Source organism: Lycorma delicatula, chromosome 1, assembly GCF_047948215.1.
Source record: "Lycorma delicatula isolate Av1 chromosome 1, ASM4794821v1, whole genome shotgun sequence".
In the NCBI taxonomy this organism is placed as follows: domain Eukaryota; kingdom Metazoa; phylum Arthropoda; class Insecta; order Hemiptera; family Fulgoridae; genus Lycorma; species Lycorma delicatula.
Window position 1 is genome coordinate 25971854 of NC_134455.1, and position 17408 is coordinate 25989261.

Below are 17408 nucleotides of genomic sequence, written 5' to 3' on the forward strand. Positions count from 1 at the left end.
TTATTCTAAAGTAAATTGAAATAGCTAAATGGCATTAAAAATTTAATATCATATTTAAAATGAAATTTTCTAAAGTGACAGTTTATTGTAATATTATTACTTCTAGTATTATTGTTATAACTGTTACTTCATTAAGCACCGTTGCCATTTTTTCTGACGATAATAACAGTGACGATAATTGTTGTGATTGTAGCTATTATAAATGCGTTATGCATAATATATTTCCATTCTTCACACCGTTATTGGTAATTGTTGTTTATTGACATTCTATCACGAAATAATTACAATAAACTTATTACATAGAATGTTATGGCTAAATCCAGGTTGTTTGAAGTAATACATAAAAACCAGTACTGTGAACGTTGTATCTGTACTGCTGATTTTTATATATGTGGAGTCAGGAGGGCATAATTATCGAGTGCATCCTTCTTTATAATTCTTAGGTAGATAAGAAATCTGCCTTAATAAATGATTATTAGGTATAATTATTGTGTGATTAGATTTATCCAAACAAAAAAACTGTTATTAGAATACTCAACCAACAATTAAATCACTTTCATAATTGTTTAACACTATATAAACTAACCCCTCATTACTTGTGAGATACATATATATATATATATAAATGTTAAGATCGTTTGTGTACGGCTTCAAAAGCTCAAAATGTTCTGCACCGATTGAGCTCAAATTTTAGCACGATATATAACCCGCATCAAAGATTGTTTTTATCTATTTTTAATAAATCTATCTATCTATTTTTAATTTGTACAGTTTTTTAATAAATAAGAGGCTAATAAATCAGATGGAAATGTAAACAAAGGAAAACCAATCAGATCAATGCAAGATGGCCGATATCAAACACAACGACCAATCACAAAGAGCCCGTATGGCCGGTGCCAATGTAAACAAAATCACAACTGATTTAGTAACAAATATCTTTGACTTATATTTAACAGCTAAAACATCTGTATTTTATTAAAAAAAAAAAAAAAACACCAAAACAAAAAGAAAAGCCACCAAGGATGACTTACAGTAAATAAATTAAAACACCCAACTTTGTTATAGCCCAGAAAGACTTTTAAGACTATGCAAACAAAAAAAGTCGAAATAACCAAATACACAGAAAATAATATCCCAACATAATGACCAAAAAATCCTTTGTTAGGTTATTTTTTTACATATATATAACCAAACAATCGTTTTTTGGTCATTTAGCGTTCTTTGCTATGTAAAAGCAAAGAACAAAATTCACAAATAGTAACACTGAAACCACACAACTAAGTATTCCTTTTTTTTTCATTTTTCTTACCTCCGAAACCTCCGTTATGCATTGCTTCAGATGATGATATGAATGATTTATAGCGTATGAAAATGCCATGCCTGACCGGGATTCCAACTCGGAACCACCGGATTAAAGTCCGAGACGTTACCACTCGCCCCACGGAGGCCGGCAAATATATTCGTTAGGAGCCGAATAAAAACACGACTTACCAATATGGCGTTGTGTGTCAAACCAATTTTATACGGACTATAATTACTTTTAATATGCGAAACCCTTTGCAATGATTGAACATTAACTTAAACATCTTCAAAAATTATTCCTTTTGAACTAAGCCGCATTTTGATATCATTGTTTTTCTATAACACGGCTGGAATTCTTTTCGTTTAATGATAAGAAGCTTTGTCGAAGACAATAACCGAATTCTCTTCCAAAGGAGATAATACACCGCTAAACTATTTCTAAATAATTCAAATTCGTGTAATTCTTTTACGAATCGCGTTTTTATCAAAATCTCACCTTTTTTTCAATTGACCTGCGGGGTTTTGTTTTCTTTGGAGACCGTAATTCATTAGTAGATTCATACTCGAGAATCGCGTTGTACACTGAAGCAGCACAACTTCTACTTACGTTAGCTGTTTATTAACATCTGAAATCAATGCCGTTTGATTATTCTGTAATTTGTAAGCATTACTCTGCTTTTGTAAGCATTTAAAATGATGTGTTTTTTGCACGACTTAAGGGCTTTTTTTCGAGCCCACAAATCTTTATATATAAAAATGTTAAGTTCGTTTATGTACGCTTCAAAAACTCAAAATGTTCTGCACCGATTGAGCTCAAATTTTAGCACGATATATAACCCGCATCAAAGATTGTTTTTATATATTTTTCGCATCAGTCACATACCCGCGACCGCGAGAAAACAGTTTTTTTAACGGTCAGCTGTGGATGGCCAGTGACCGCGCCATCTGCCAGAAGCGAGGGGAACACTCGCCATACTAGCTAACGACAACCGCAGTCACATGTGAAACAATACCTGTTCCCAATTACATTGTTTATTAACAAAAAAAAAAAAAAACGTATCCGCTTGCATCTGATTCAGATTATTATACAATCTGAATTAAATATTCACTTTAATCTAGGTACTTTTGTGTGATCGTGTCGTGATTGAGCTGCGCCTTTCACCAAGCAATGAATTTATTAGAAAACGACCAACATGGGATATATGTATTAATCACGCGTGCAACACTGCACATCCAAACCAAATTCGCGCATTATTCGCAATTATATTGACCGCTTGCTTCCCTTCATCTCCCATAGAGTTATGGGAAAGATATCGATCGCATATGGCTGAGGATATTTTGCATAGAGTACGCCTAGAATATACCAATATGACCATGGAATTTACAGAAGGCATTTACAACTAAGCATAGATAAATATTGAAGACAAGTGCTTAGCTATTGCAAATAAAGTTCTTAGTCAATTGGGAATGCCAGCACCCACCCGCGCTGCGATTGCTTCATTTGATGTGGATTTACGCCGTGAACAGTTACAACATCGGTGATCTTCAGTCATATGTCCAATCAAACATTCCCAAATTAACGCGTGATCAGAAAGGCATTTATGATCGCATAATGCAAATGATAAATGACGGAGTTAGGGGGAACTTCTTCTTGGATGCGCCAGGAGGAACTGGGAAAACATTCCTCATTATATTGATTCAAGCAACGGTTCGATCAAAAAATGACAATTATCCTGTTGCGGAATATTAATCAGCCAAAACTCTGCAACGGCACGCGACTTGCAGTTAAGAAATTGATGAATAACGTAGTGGAAGCAACGATTTTAACGGGGCCATTCAAAGGTGAAGATGTCCTCATTCCTCGAATGTGATTGCAATTCCCAATACGATTGGCATTTGCAATCACAATCGATAAAGCTCAAGGTCAATCTTTAGAATTGTGTGGTTTAGATTTAGATGCGGATTGCTACTAACATGGACAACTGTATGTGCGTGTTCCCGAGTCGGCAAACCAGATAGCCTTTATATCTACGCAGACAGTGGAAAAACAAAAAATATTGTATATCCACAAGTATTGTAAAATTAAACTTCTATGAAACGTATGCTTTGTTTTGTTTCTCATTTCACATCCATGCAACCACAATGTGCCACAGCGAAGCGTGGCGGGTACAGCTAGTTTTTTATATTTTTACGAAGAGAGGTTTTTATTATCATTGTGTATAAAAGCAGTCATTTACGTATATTTACGATTATAAAGTTCCACAAAAATTGAAATTTAAAAAAATATCAGTTTTTTAATTTTTTGTTGTTTGTTTTTTTAAATTATGTTTTTCCCCTAAATTCTCGTGGAACCAATTTGCATTCCCGATTTATTCATTTTAAATTTATGAAAATAAATAAGATAAATAAATATGCGACAGCTTATTTATTTATATGAAAAAATTGTTTTTATTTAATTTGGTTAATAAAACGTTGTTTTTTTCGCCATAATTCAATTATTCGCTTCATAAGTATGTACAACTCCTCGTTTAATTTTTCATTAGATGGATCTACAAATTCCATTAGTGTATTTTATTTCATTTTTTTATATACTAGTTACAAATATATTTCCTTTCCTTTTTATGATTTCTCCACTATTTTGAAAAACCATATAAATTATGTGTTCGCCTGTTAAAACCCACTATAATATAGAGTTTGGTAGTAAACTGAATAATAGAGGGTTATCAGAGATAATTTCCAATACTAAAAGATCCATTCTACGAAAAGGTTTACTGCGTCAAGATCCACATTTCGAAATGGTCCTATCACAAAGGAGGATATCCACATAAAAAGTATGGATATCCAAGAAAGCCTAATATCATAAAAAAGGCTAAATCCTTTAAATACAAACAAGCTAAATCCAATAAAGCCAAATATAAAAAATATAAAATGTCCAAGATGGCATTTAATAATGTCGGTAACCATTTCATGCAAAATGAAAGAGCTCAAAAGCTGACATTGAAAATGATGGATTTAATACAAGTTATTGACCGTATCGTAATTAATCAGTTCTCGATATATTGAAGCGTTTGTTGTTTCAGTTTGCCGAACTGTGGGGTAATAAACAAACGGTAAAACATAATTTGTGACTAAAACCATGCATCTTAAACCGTTGAACGAACTGATTAAAAACTGTTTTAAAGGTTCCATTCCTGAAAATTTTATCGTCCCCAGAAAGAGGTTATATATTTCTTAGAATCAAAAACATCAGAATTCTATTATTGTCGTGTAAACCAGAATCAAAATAAGAAAATTTTCTTCTCGTAATGTATTATTATATGTTTCTTCAATTGTTACTTGGCCTAAACTTAGTGGTAATTGAGGACGGACCCGATGATTTTGTTGGGAGGACAAGGCGAATGAGAGCATTTTGTAATACTAAAACCTCTTCGTTATTGATTTGTGATACTTCATTTCTTACCACTGTAGCATTTTTTTAGTAAAATTTGCGTTCACACCCCTTCTTTTTCTGTTTAAAACTTTTTGAACACTTATTTCTGTGACTTCGGGTAGGTTTATAAATTGATTTTCAAATCCATCTCTGATTAATCGATATATTGTCCAAGTCCTTTATTGTTCATCAGATTTGCACGCCTTCCGTCAAATCAGCACCAGTGTATAGATTTAACATGGAAATTTTTTGAATAGTAAAGAAAGAGAGAGATTGCCCTTACATAATAGCACTAATCTAATTTTTCGTGTTAAAATAATTGAAGCCGCTGATCTGAATCTATACGAATGTATCATAAAAGTTTCTAAAATTATTGACATAATCATGACAACATTAAATACATAGTTAATAGTTGGAAATACAATTATTTACACTATATTGGCATAACAGCGTTAATAATTCGTAAGTAATAAAGGAAATACAATGATTTACTTTACACTCGACTTTGTACACAGAGAACTGCATATATAGGATAAATATTGGACATTTTTGCTGAATCGACTTATTAAACACTGAACTTATAAAAATTTAGGAAAATATTTTGTTTGATCTTTCTAAAAACTGGATTTTTTTCTTTCTGGACCAAATCGAAAGGACAATAATGTGTTCGGACATTTTGGAATGGATTTTTACTGTACATGGACTATTTCTATTGGACCAGATCTCTAGGAAATTAATGGGAACCTAAGTACTCTTATAGAACAAGCGGTGATTTTTAGGATGAGTGAAAAATAAAGTTATCAGATATATACACTAATTCTAATATCAGGACTTGCCATAGCATAACTTACTATTATTTATTTAGTTTTTTGATATCATTTATGTATTGTTATTATCGTTCCAAATTCCACACGACATGCTCAAATTAGACTATTTACCAACAAGTAATTCGTATGCTGAGGAGTTGCATTAACATCTGTACAAAATGGTCATAAATATTTAAAATTTTTGAAAATTATCATTTAGTCATATTAGAAAAATTATTGAAATATATGCTTCGTATATTCATTCAAAGAGCAGCCTTTTGGTAGTTGAAAAACGTATTTGTTCCTCCAAATAATAAACTCTAATAATCAGTAGATAAAAGGTATAAAGGTAATAAAGAATAGAGGACAGAGTGCAGACAGATGTTACCTTTGATAGTAAAAATTATTCAGAGGATCAATTCTAACTAGATAATCTCTTTGGAAAAGCCATTAAGCATTTTACTATAAAAAAATGAACATATCTGAATAAAAAATTAAAATATATGTGACACTTGCTCAAATAATTGCAAATGTATAAATTAATAAAATTTTGTTATGCTAATACATAATCTATCAATATATGTGACGATAAAGAAGCGGAATGAAATGACTTTATATTACCGCCTATGTTAAATTACAGCTCATCATAGCAGGAATATTTGGTTTTTTAATTAATGAATTATTGAAACTACATGGTTTAATTTTTTTTAAATTTTGTCCTTATATTATTTCTATAGAACATAGAAAGGAAACCTCAAAAGACAATATTCCACACTGTAAAGAGCCAAACCTTAGTTCCAGATATCAAAATTATATTTAGACAAGAACAGGGGTGCAGCGGTGCCGGAACGCTAATCAAGTACTACCTTTTGAACCCACCGGGTTGGTCTAGTGGTTAACGCGTCTTCCCAAATCAGCTGATTTGGAAGTCGAGAGTTACAGCGTTCGACTCCTAGTAAAGCCAGTTATTTTTACACGGATTTGAATACTAGATCGTGGATACCGGTGTTCTTTAGTGGTTGGGTTTCAATTAACCACACATCTCAGGAATGGTCGAACTGAGAATGTACAAGATTACACTTCATTTACACTCATACATATCATCCTCATTCATCCTCTGAAGAATTATCTAAACGGTAGTTACCGGAGGCTAAACAGGAAAAAGAAAGAAAAGTACTACCTTTTGAGAGAAATAAAAAATTACCCTTTCGCATAAAATATATAACCTATAATACATTCTTTTAGATATCCATAGGAAAACGGTGACAAAATAAGTCAATAAAAATATAATTCACAAAAAAGTAATATTTGACATGAAAAAGATAAGATTTGCTTCTTATCAATGTAAACATCGAAATGAATATGCAGTTTTCATACCATTTTCAATAAGCTAGCCGCCTGTGGTTGTGGACCATATTCGTGCGAACTGCTATAATAAAAATATCAAACGTTTCTGTAATGAAAAATTTATGAGTACTCTTGGACACGAAAAGTTTTGGACACGTAATTGTTTTTCCTTCAATATTTTTTTAAATAATAAACGATAAATAACCGTTAATAACGAATAGGGGGGATATACCCTACCTACTTTGTACTTTTAAATATATCTATGAAAATTATACAGCCCGCACCTCTTCTGATATGAGACTTAACGTATGAAAGTTTCGTTGAAGTTAGTGTTTGGTAAGGTATAATGTAACAGACAGATAAAAAATTTCAAATTATTGAAAATAAGCTGTATTATAATAATGTTAAAAAGCTAGTTTTAAGCTTCAACCGCTGCATTTTAACTAATTTTAAAAGAAGAGAAAAAAAATTATCTTTCTATTTTTGCACACTATTACTTTTTCTTATTGTTCATTTCATTTTACTTTAGTACATCAACATTCCCACCGGGCCTAGTAGTGAACGCGTCTTCCCAAATCAGCTGATTTGGAAGTCGAGAGTTCCAGCGTTCAAGTCCTAGTAAAGCCAGCTATTTTTACGCGGACTTGATAATACTAGATCGTGAATACCGGTGTTCTTTGGTGGTTGGGTTTTTCAATTAACCATACATCTCAGGTATGGTCGAACTGAGAATGTACAAGACTACACTTCATTCACACTCATACATATCATCCTCATTCATCCTCTAAAGTATTATCTAAATGGTAGTTTCCGGAGGCTAAACAGGAAAAAGAAAGAAGTACATCAACTTAGTTTTAAATTTCAGTGTTATCTGTACAGGGTAATATTATGTTTACGCCATTAATAACAACCATTAATAGCAACAGTTAACAACTATTATTAAGTCCTTTATCGTTCCTTTACCTTTTTTAGAGAACAAATTTAAAACCCGGTAATCATTTCTCACACAATAAAAAGGCAAGAAAATTAATCTTTAACCCATTTTTCAGCAGTCTTGAAAAATTTACAAATTTACCCAAAAGATCTTTACTTATAACCGAAAAAATTTGATCCTGATTAACTAGTTTCAAATTAGTGAGAAAAAAATCTTTTATACTAAAATTATTCGTTTTAAATAAAAGCAATCTTAAGAACTTTAATCTCATCTAAGAAACTGTGTTGAGAGTAACAGTTTACATTATATGCATATATTTAAATGCACTGACATACTATATATACCTCTCTGTTTTGCGTAAAGCGATAAAACATAAACGCTGGCTGGTAACATACTCGTAAATAAAAGCTGGTAGCAAGAAACGTTATTTATAATCCATCTGCCTTTAATTACGTTATTTATAGTTCTTATAAAAGTTATTTATAGGTACTTTTTTATCGAAAGAACCTCATAATACTTTATCAATCTAGGTAGTGAGGACGTTTTACTACCAAATACATTTAATGTAGGAAAAGACTAATCTTACAAGTAGCTTAAAGGCAAATTGATTATAAATAACTTTCCTTGATTGGTTTTTATAACAAATAATGGGTTATATTAAAACTTGTTTCATGTAAAATTTCCTTATTCAAATAGGTAAAAGAATTATTGGAAACGATGTTAAGAAAATACTTCAAAAACTGTTTTTAAAATCAAAAAATGCAAACTTATACAACGCTATTCATTTTAGTAAACAAAAAAAACATAGAAAAATAAAAATATTTCTTCAAGAACTTGGCCACATGATCCTGTGTTTCTCTGTATAACTTGGACTTAAATCCTGAAATTAAAAGAAATTATCTAAATTGAGATTTTAGTTTCGATTTCAGAATGTTTTTAATGTTGAACCGTAAAGAGATTAAATTGAAAAAATGTCTAATATTTATAAATTGAAGGAAAATTTTTCTGTAAATTATGTTTTTTCTTGTTTTTTTTATGAAGAACGATATCACCATACATCCCGAGGTGTTCCCATTGTAGCAATCAGGACGTTTAACAACACTTTACATTTAATAATGCTCTTATATGCAACTGGTTTCATTCGAAAGCTGATACTCGCTTTACTGCAGCGTGTCTACAGACACTATCATTGTACTGATTATTATATTAACTTTTTCTACGACTTTTTTTCTTGTTACAATTCGTACTTCATCTAAAATTATAATATTAATGTAGTATTATTATCTAACAGTACATTAACATTAATTTTTTATTAATGAGGGAAAGGTTATGAATATGACTGATTTGGATATTAGCAGGATTGGGGTCCTCTTTGTTAATTTGACGAAATCTAAAAGGGTTTCTTTAAAAAAAAAAAAAAATGTAAAATCTTCTTTTTTCCATATTATCCTTAGTTCAGTTGTATTATAAGAAGTAATTACACATAATTTTTAAGATTCGAACAGTTTTGAAAAAGAACGAATGTTATTTCCTCCATCAAATGTGAAGGTTCATGAGCCGTTAGCAGGTGTTTTCATACGATAACAACAGCTAGGCTTAAGTCTATTAAATTATCTTACATTGTTCACAAGTAGAAATCATTTTTTTTTCACTAAATTGGTAGTAGAAAATGATACATTTAATACCACGTTTTTTTATGTAATTACTCGGAAGGAAACAAGTAATTGTATAAAGAAATAAAAAATAATCTTGATGGTTAAAAAAACCATCAAGATTATCGGGAAAGATTTATTGTAAAGTTAAAAAGGATCTTCATGTACGACAGGACTTTTCTTAGAAATTACTTAAAACCCTATGTAATGAAATTCGTGACGCTGTCAGATTAAACGTCATTGGGAAGAAGAAGTGGATGGTGAATTATAAAAAACTGTGGTTTACCGAAGGGATTTGCGAGGAAGAATTACCTGATAAGAACACAAGGGGCTTGGATGGTATTATAATTGTGGAAGTGAACGAAGCGGTAAAGACTTTGAAGAATAGGAAAGCTATCTATAGGCATAGATGTATCCAACGTGGACGGTTTGAAATATAGCTGTATTCTACAACACCTACAATTGCTTCGTCTTTATAATATATGTTGGGGTAAAGTCCCTTACAGTTGGAGAAGAGTGACGGTTATCACATTGTTTAAAAATGCGACAGAGAGGAGTTTGAGAATTACAGGGGCATTAGTTTGTTGAATGGTACGTATAGAATTTATTTGTAAGATCTTAAGTGGTAGGCTTAAAGCTGCAGCTAAGCATGTTATCGGAAAGAAGCAGATGAGGTTCAGAAAAGCTTGCTCGACAACGGATGTCATTTTCATTCTAGATCAGATTTTAGGGAAGAGAAGGGAACTCAATTTGGTAACTCACTTACGGTTTACTGATCTTGAAAAAGTCTGATAGTTTAGACAGGAAGAAATTATGGATATATTAATTAAAAGGGGATTCCCTTTCCATCTTGTTCGAACCATAGATAATTTATATAAGAACACTACAATAAACATTTACCTACATATTTGACTAATAAAAGAGGTTAAGACAAACAAAGGAATTAAGCAAGGCTGTTGTATCTTTTTGACCCTCTTCAACATATATTTGGAAAATGCCATCCGTAAGTGGTGACAAAGTTTTAAATCAAGAATACAGTTAAGTACAGACGAAAGTATGAATATTTTAGCTTATGCATATGATGTTATGATTCAGGAAACGGAAGATGATAAGCTGCAAAGAGGAATATTCACGCTGCAGAATGTATGCAGTGTGTAAAAGTTAAAAATGACCATACTAAAGACGAAAGTTTTGGCTTTTTTAGCGAAGGATCTGATAAGATCGAAAATTAAACTCAACGATACAATTCTTCAGCAAGTATCCCGCATTAAATTTTTAAGTTTTGATGTATCTTTTTCGAAAACAAAGACATGACGAACAAGAACATTAGATCTGGACATAACTGTGGAACAATACGGAAAAATCTTAAAAGTAACTCCAAAAGATACAAGGCCTACATTTTATAAAACTATTCGAACCTAAAATATTGTACGGTAGAAAAATGTGGGTGCTTTTTAGAAGAAATAATTAGTGACAGCCCGCAGTAGAAATGAGGTTTCTCAGAGCAGTGAAGAAGTGCAGATTGCAAGATAGATTACCGAATGAGGCGTAGAATGAAATTGAATATAATTAATATTGAAGAAAACAATTTATATGTAAAAGAAACTGCTGGGATCATTCAGAACATATGCATGAAAAACCTTTTCACTGCGGGTGAGAAAGTACATATCCGAAGGACGTAGGTGTGGAACCATCTCCGATAAGGAGATGGTTCCCTGAACAGGCATTGTTGCCTAATCCATGAAATGGAGAAGAAGAAGAAGAAGAAAACGGTGCATTTTCTTTTTCTTTAGAAATTTGTACATAAAATGCAACTACAATTTTAATGATAAATCCGATAATATATCTGAAATAAAATTCGTAATAACTGTATTTTAAAATGCAATCTTTCATTGATAAGTAGTGAATGCTTAAATCACTTTTACTAAAATAAAAACCATATTTACATGGCTTTTATGTTAGTAAAACTAAGTTAATATTGCTTCAAAGTAATAAAAAAGATAAAAGAAATGTAAAATAAAATAGGATGTACAGTACGCAAATATAAAAATATTAACAATACAAAAATATAACAAAATAAATTAACAAAATTTTGTTAGTTTATACGACTGTAATAGTTATATCACTCATTCGTAATGATCGGCTACTTGGCTAGACATTAGCTTTTATCGCGCTTTGTAAAGGTACGAGTAGGAAAGAATGATCAAAGTATAGAAATAATTCAGTTTAATTTATTTGAAAGCTCATACCAAAATATTTTTGCCATCGATTCTTTTTAAAAGGCTAGCTTTGAGATTAGTTGCCCAAAGGCTGAATAAAAGGAAGTATACGATATTTTAAAATTCAAGTTTTAAAAGATCAGTATAGAACGATTTCTCTTCACAGGTTTTAATAAGTAGCATTAAAAAGTTGTTATTTAGCATAATAGTTTCACTTTGCATGAATAATTGTAAACAATGATTTCACGTATTTATAATACTGTTTATTATGTATACTTTTATGAAATGATTATTTTCATTGAATATAAATAATGAGAGAACGTGGAATATGTTTTGTAGAAATCTTCAAGTCAATATTTTATCCCATGCTAATAGAATCCCAAGATAGAAGAAATTAACATAACAGGCTATTTACGTGGATTAAATTAAAATTTAATCATGCTTGCATGATAGAACACAAGTTTTCCTAGCAACATAGTTGCTAGATACAATAACTGTCACATGTAATTATTATCTGATTTTTCTAATTATTACTACCACTTAAGGATAGTAATATATATTTTTTTTTATAAATAAATATTATTATCATTATTTTTTAACATATTTACTTAAAACATTTTTGTTTTCTTCTTTTTTTAAATGAAATGTTAATATTACAATTTATTTGAAAGAAGTGGCGGTTAAAGGTCATACAGTGGTACTGACGTTTTCATAATCCACATTTATTGCCATATTAGCAAGACGTATGTTTCACTGTACAAGTAGTAGTAAAGTTTTTTGTATAAGTGTAAAATTTGTATAACAGATCCATTTAACTTTAAAACAAAATTCAGTTTTATTATACACATCGCAATTTCTGTCTTGAAATTATTAAAAGAATTATAACGTTCATAAAAATCGTATCTTTACACAATATTTATAATAAAAAATCGGGTTTATTTTATTTATATATTTGTGTTTAAATTTTATATTTTTTTCATTCTCCCAAGCAAATAAAGGCTGTCCAACTACAGTTTTAATCTCGGAAATTGTTTTATTGTATTTATTTTTTGGTATCGGCACTGGCTATGGTATATAAAGCTGTTGTCAAAAAATACATCAAGTTGTTATTCTTCATGCATATTATTTCGCGCAACAGACAAAATAACAGTATCACCCGTCGTTTACTAATTGTCGTTATCCTATAAAATTAAATAATAAATTATGATAAATTAAACTCGTTCCTTCTACTTCCTACGTCCCTGACCTACGGCAGAGTTTAAATATCATAATAGAAGAATATACACGGAAAAATCCAGCTGATAGTGCAAGGTATCAGATAGATTATTTCATAGTTTATAAAAAATTTAGAAATCAACTCGTCGACTGTAAAGCTTACCTTGGAGCAGACATTGATAGCGACCATAATTTAGTGATAATGAAATGTAGATTGAGATTTAAAAACCTGAAGAAAATGTGTCAGATGAATCGGTGGAATATAGAGAAGCTTGAGGAAAAGGAGGCAAAGAAGATTTTTGAGGAGAACATCGTAAGAGGTCTGAATAAAAAAGATAAGGTAGAAAATGTAGAAAAAGAATGGGAGATTGTTAAAAAGGAAATTCTAAAATCAGCAGAAGCGAACTTAGGTGGAACAAAGAGAACTGGTAGAAAACCACGGATATCAAAGGATACATTGGAGACCTGATGGATGAACGTAGAAAATATAAGAATACTGGTGAAAGAATACAAAAGGAACTATCGACAATTAAGAAGTACTATAAATAGGAAGTGTAAATTTGCGAATGAATAGTGTACAGAAGTGGAAAGTGAAATGAGCACTGGTAAAATAGACTGGTAAAATAGACATACAGGAAAGTTAAGGAGAATTTTATGGTACGTAAATTAAAATCTAATAATGTGTTAAAGATGGTACACCGATTTATAAAACGAAAGAAAAGGTTGAGGTGAGTGGAATATATTGAAGAATTATACGGAGGAAATGAATTAGAAAATGGTGTTATAGAGGAAGTCGAAGAGAATGAAAGAGGAGAAACAATATTGAGATGTGAATTTAACAGACCAGTAAAAGACTTGAATGGCAGAAAAGCTCCTGGGATAGACAGGATAACTGCAGAATTACTGCGTAGTGCAGGTAAGGAAGCAATAGATAGATTATACAAACTAGTCTGTAATATTTACAAAAAAGTGGAAGTTCCGTCAGGCTTCAAAAAAAGGGATATTGTCATGATACCAAAGAAAGTAGGAGCAGATAAATGTGAAGAATACAGAATAATTAGCTTAACTACTCATGCATCAAAAATCTTAACTAGAATTTTCTACAGAAAAATTGAGAGGAGAGTGAAAGAAATGTTAGGAGAAGGCCAATTTGGTTTCAGGAAAAGTACAGGGAAAATGGAAGCAATTTTAGCACTCAGATTAATATTAAAAGGAAGATTAAAGAAAAATAAACTTAGAAATGGCATTTGATAACGTAGACTGGAATAAAATGTTCACCATTTTAAAATATTTAGAGTTCAAGTATAGAGATAGAAGAACCATTGCCAACATTTACAGGAACATTTACAGGAAGTAATGATTGAAGAACATAAGAAAGAAGCAGCAATAAAAAAGGGAGTCCGATAAAGATGCTCCCTATCCCCGTTACATTTTAATCTTTACATAGAACTAGCAGTTAATGAGGTTAAAGAACAATTTAGCAGTGTAGCACTGCAAGGTGAAAAAATAAAGATGTTACGATTTGCTGATGATATAGTAATTCACGTTGAGAGTAAAGACAAATTTAGAAGAAATAATGATTGGCGTGGATGAAGTCCTACGTAAGAACTACCGCATGAAAATAAACAAGAACAAAACGACAGTAATGAAATTTAATAGAAATAATGTAGATGGATCACTGAATATAAAAATAGGAAGAGAAAAGATTACGGAGGCAGAAGAATTTTGTTATTTGGAAAGTAGAATTACTGAAGATGAACGAAGCAGGAGTGATATAAAATGCCGCATAACACATGCGAAACGAGCTTTCAGTCAAAAATATAATTTTCTTTTCTAATAAATATAATTTATTTTCTATAATTTTCACAAAAATTAATTTAAACATCAAGAAAAGATTTTTGAAAGTAAATGTTTGGAGCGTAGCTTTATATGGAAGTGAAGCTTGGACGATTGGAGTATCTGAAAATAAAAGATTAGAAGCTTTTAAAATGTAGTGCTACAGGAGAATGTTAAAAATCAGATGGGTGGATTAAGTGTCAAATGAAGAGGTGTTGCGGAAAATCAAAGAAGAGAGAAGCATTTAGAAAAATATAGTTAAAAGAAGAGACAGACTTATAGACCGCATAGTAAGGCATCCTGGAATAATCGCTTTAATATTGGCAGGAACGTTGTGCAAAGTTTGGAATATGTAAAACAAATTGTTAGGGATGTAGAATGTACACCGAAATGAAACGAATGGCACTAGATAGGATATCTTGGAGAGCTGCATCAAACCAGTCAAGTGAGTGAAAACAAAAAAAAAATAGTATCTAGTTGTGATTGCCCCTTTTGATTGCAATTGACTGAAAAAAGTGCCCAATAAAACCACAAACCTCAAAAAAGCTGGATTTTGGACATTTTCTTAACGGCAGTAATAAGCCCTCAGTTAGAGCTTTTAAAACATATGTCATATGTGTTACTTATTTGTACATTCACGTAATGTACAAATAAGTTCGTACAGACGTACGCCAAAACTAGTCAATATGGATTCAGGGATGGTCAAAATGGATATTTCCGTTGAAATCTGAAAACCGAAATTTTTCGCGATCACAATACTTCATTTACTTCGTATAAGGAATTAAAAACACGAGATAATTTTCAATTTTGCATTCGTTTGTGTTTGGAGAAATTTAATACATCGATACATTGGTAATTGGTCGCACAAATAGAGAACATAAAAACTATCTCTATACTTGATTTCAATCTAATATAATTTAAAATAATATATATATATATATATGTTAGCATACATACTCGTAAATATGTATCACATATTCTTGGTCGAACTGTTAAATTAGAATATCAATGTAATAAAAAGTTCTGATTAATTCACAGTTCAAATTACTGATCAATAATTCATTAAAATTGTATGTTAGTTTACTTTTTAGCGCAAATAAAATAACATTATACAGAGATTTACAAGTTTTACTAGTATAGAACAAACAGATTTCACCTGCTGTCACGTACAGACTACTGACATAAAGGCTATCATTTGAATTTCAACATGGTTTTCCGAAAAATATATTTATTAATAAAATGTAATTTAAACTAACTTAATTTCATAAATGAGCCCTATTCATACGAATATTAATTTTAGTGTCTCTTATTAATAAAATTATTTCTTTCATCATTGAAATTTTTTTTACTATACGTGCCTACCAGTATTTGTTTTTATTTTAAACATTATATCGGAGTGCTTTTAGTTATTATATTGCTGTTATATATATCATAATACCGGAAGAGGAAAGATGGCAGCAATTGATCTGTATTGTTGCTCCTTACATATTTGACAGAATATGAGTATCCTAAGGTCATTCAACCCAATAAACGGAGAATCAGGTATCTTGTCGGGTCTTTATGTTGCCGATACAGGGATGGAAACGTAGCTGAAAGGGAAAAAAGATATAATAAATAGGAGGGTAGATAGATATAGTCAAACAAATAATCATTAGGTCTTTTTTTTTAGATAAAAACAAGGCTAAATGTAAAAAAAAGTATAGTCTTTAAAGAATGAAGATTGAATTCTGAAGAATTAGTGGTTGTTTTATTTATAATGAAAAATCTATATAGTTCCATGGGAACTAAAGTAAATGTGCTATGATCACAAGAAAGAAGATTCTTAAAGAATTAAATGTTATAATTAATTATTTTTTATAATTCTGACCCAAAACTACAGAAATTAATATCACGATATAAAAACAGTGTTACACATCCTTCCCACAGAATCAGATTTAAAATGAAATAATAATTTTCATTTTTATTTTTTAATAAATTGTATAAGGATAATGGGTGGAACAAAACTGATAAGAACTTCACCCATATTAAAAAAAAATTCAATAGATATTCTTCTTTTAGCTTGCTACAAATATTTTCTTTTCAGATGAAAATAAAAGATAGCTCCTACTAAATAAGAGTACGGTATTACACATTCAGTAGAACAAGAATAGATAATTTATAATTTTGTTATAACAAAAATCTGATGTGGATACCACATGATTTCCTTGTACTCCTATTAGATTACATATACACACATCTTTTTAGAAAGTTAATAAAATTTTATTTCATTAATAACTTCTGATTATTTCGATTTTTTTATCGTTATTAATGAATTATTTTTTATTGTAAAGACCTTTTTACAATCCGAAGTTAATAATTATTAATAAATCAATATAATATTAAAATTAAAAAAAAAGGTGAAAAGAGAAAGAAATGAAGTCTGATTCGAACTGACGTATCTTCTTGTAAGATCCAAATATTTCATTAATAAAAATTTTACTTAGTTATAACTCTGGAACCAATTACCTCTTATGATATATCGTTGAAAAGCTCTCAATGAGCACTTATTACTGCAATAAAGAAAAATTCGAAATTCCAATTTCTATTGCATTTTAAGCTTTTTTGGACACTTTTGGTTCAGTTGATTGCAATCAAAATAGGAGATGCATAACTAGATGTTACAACAGT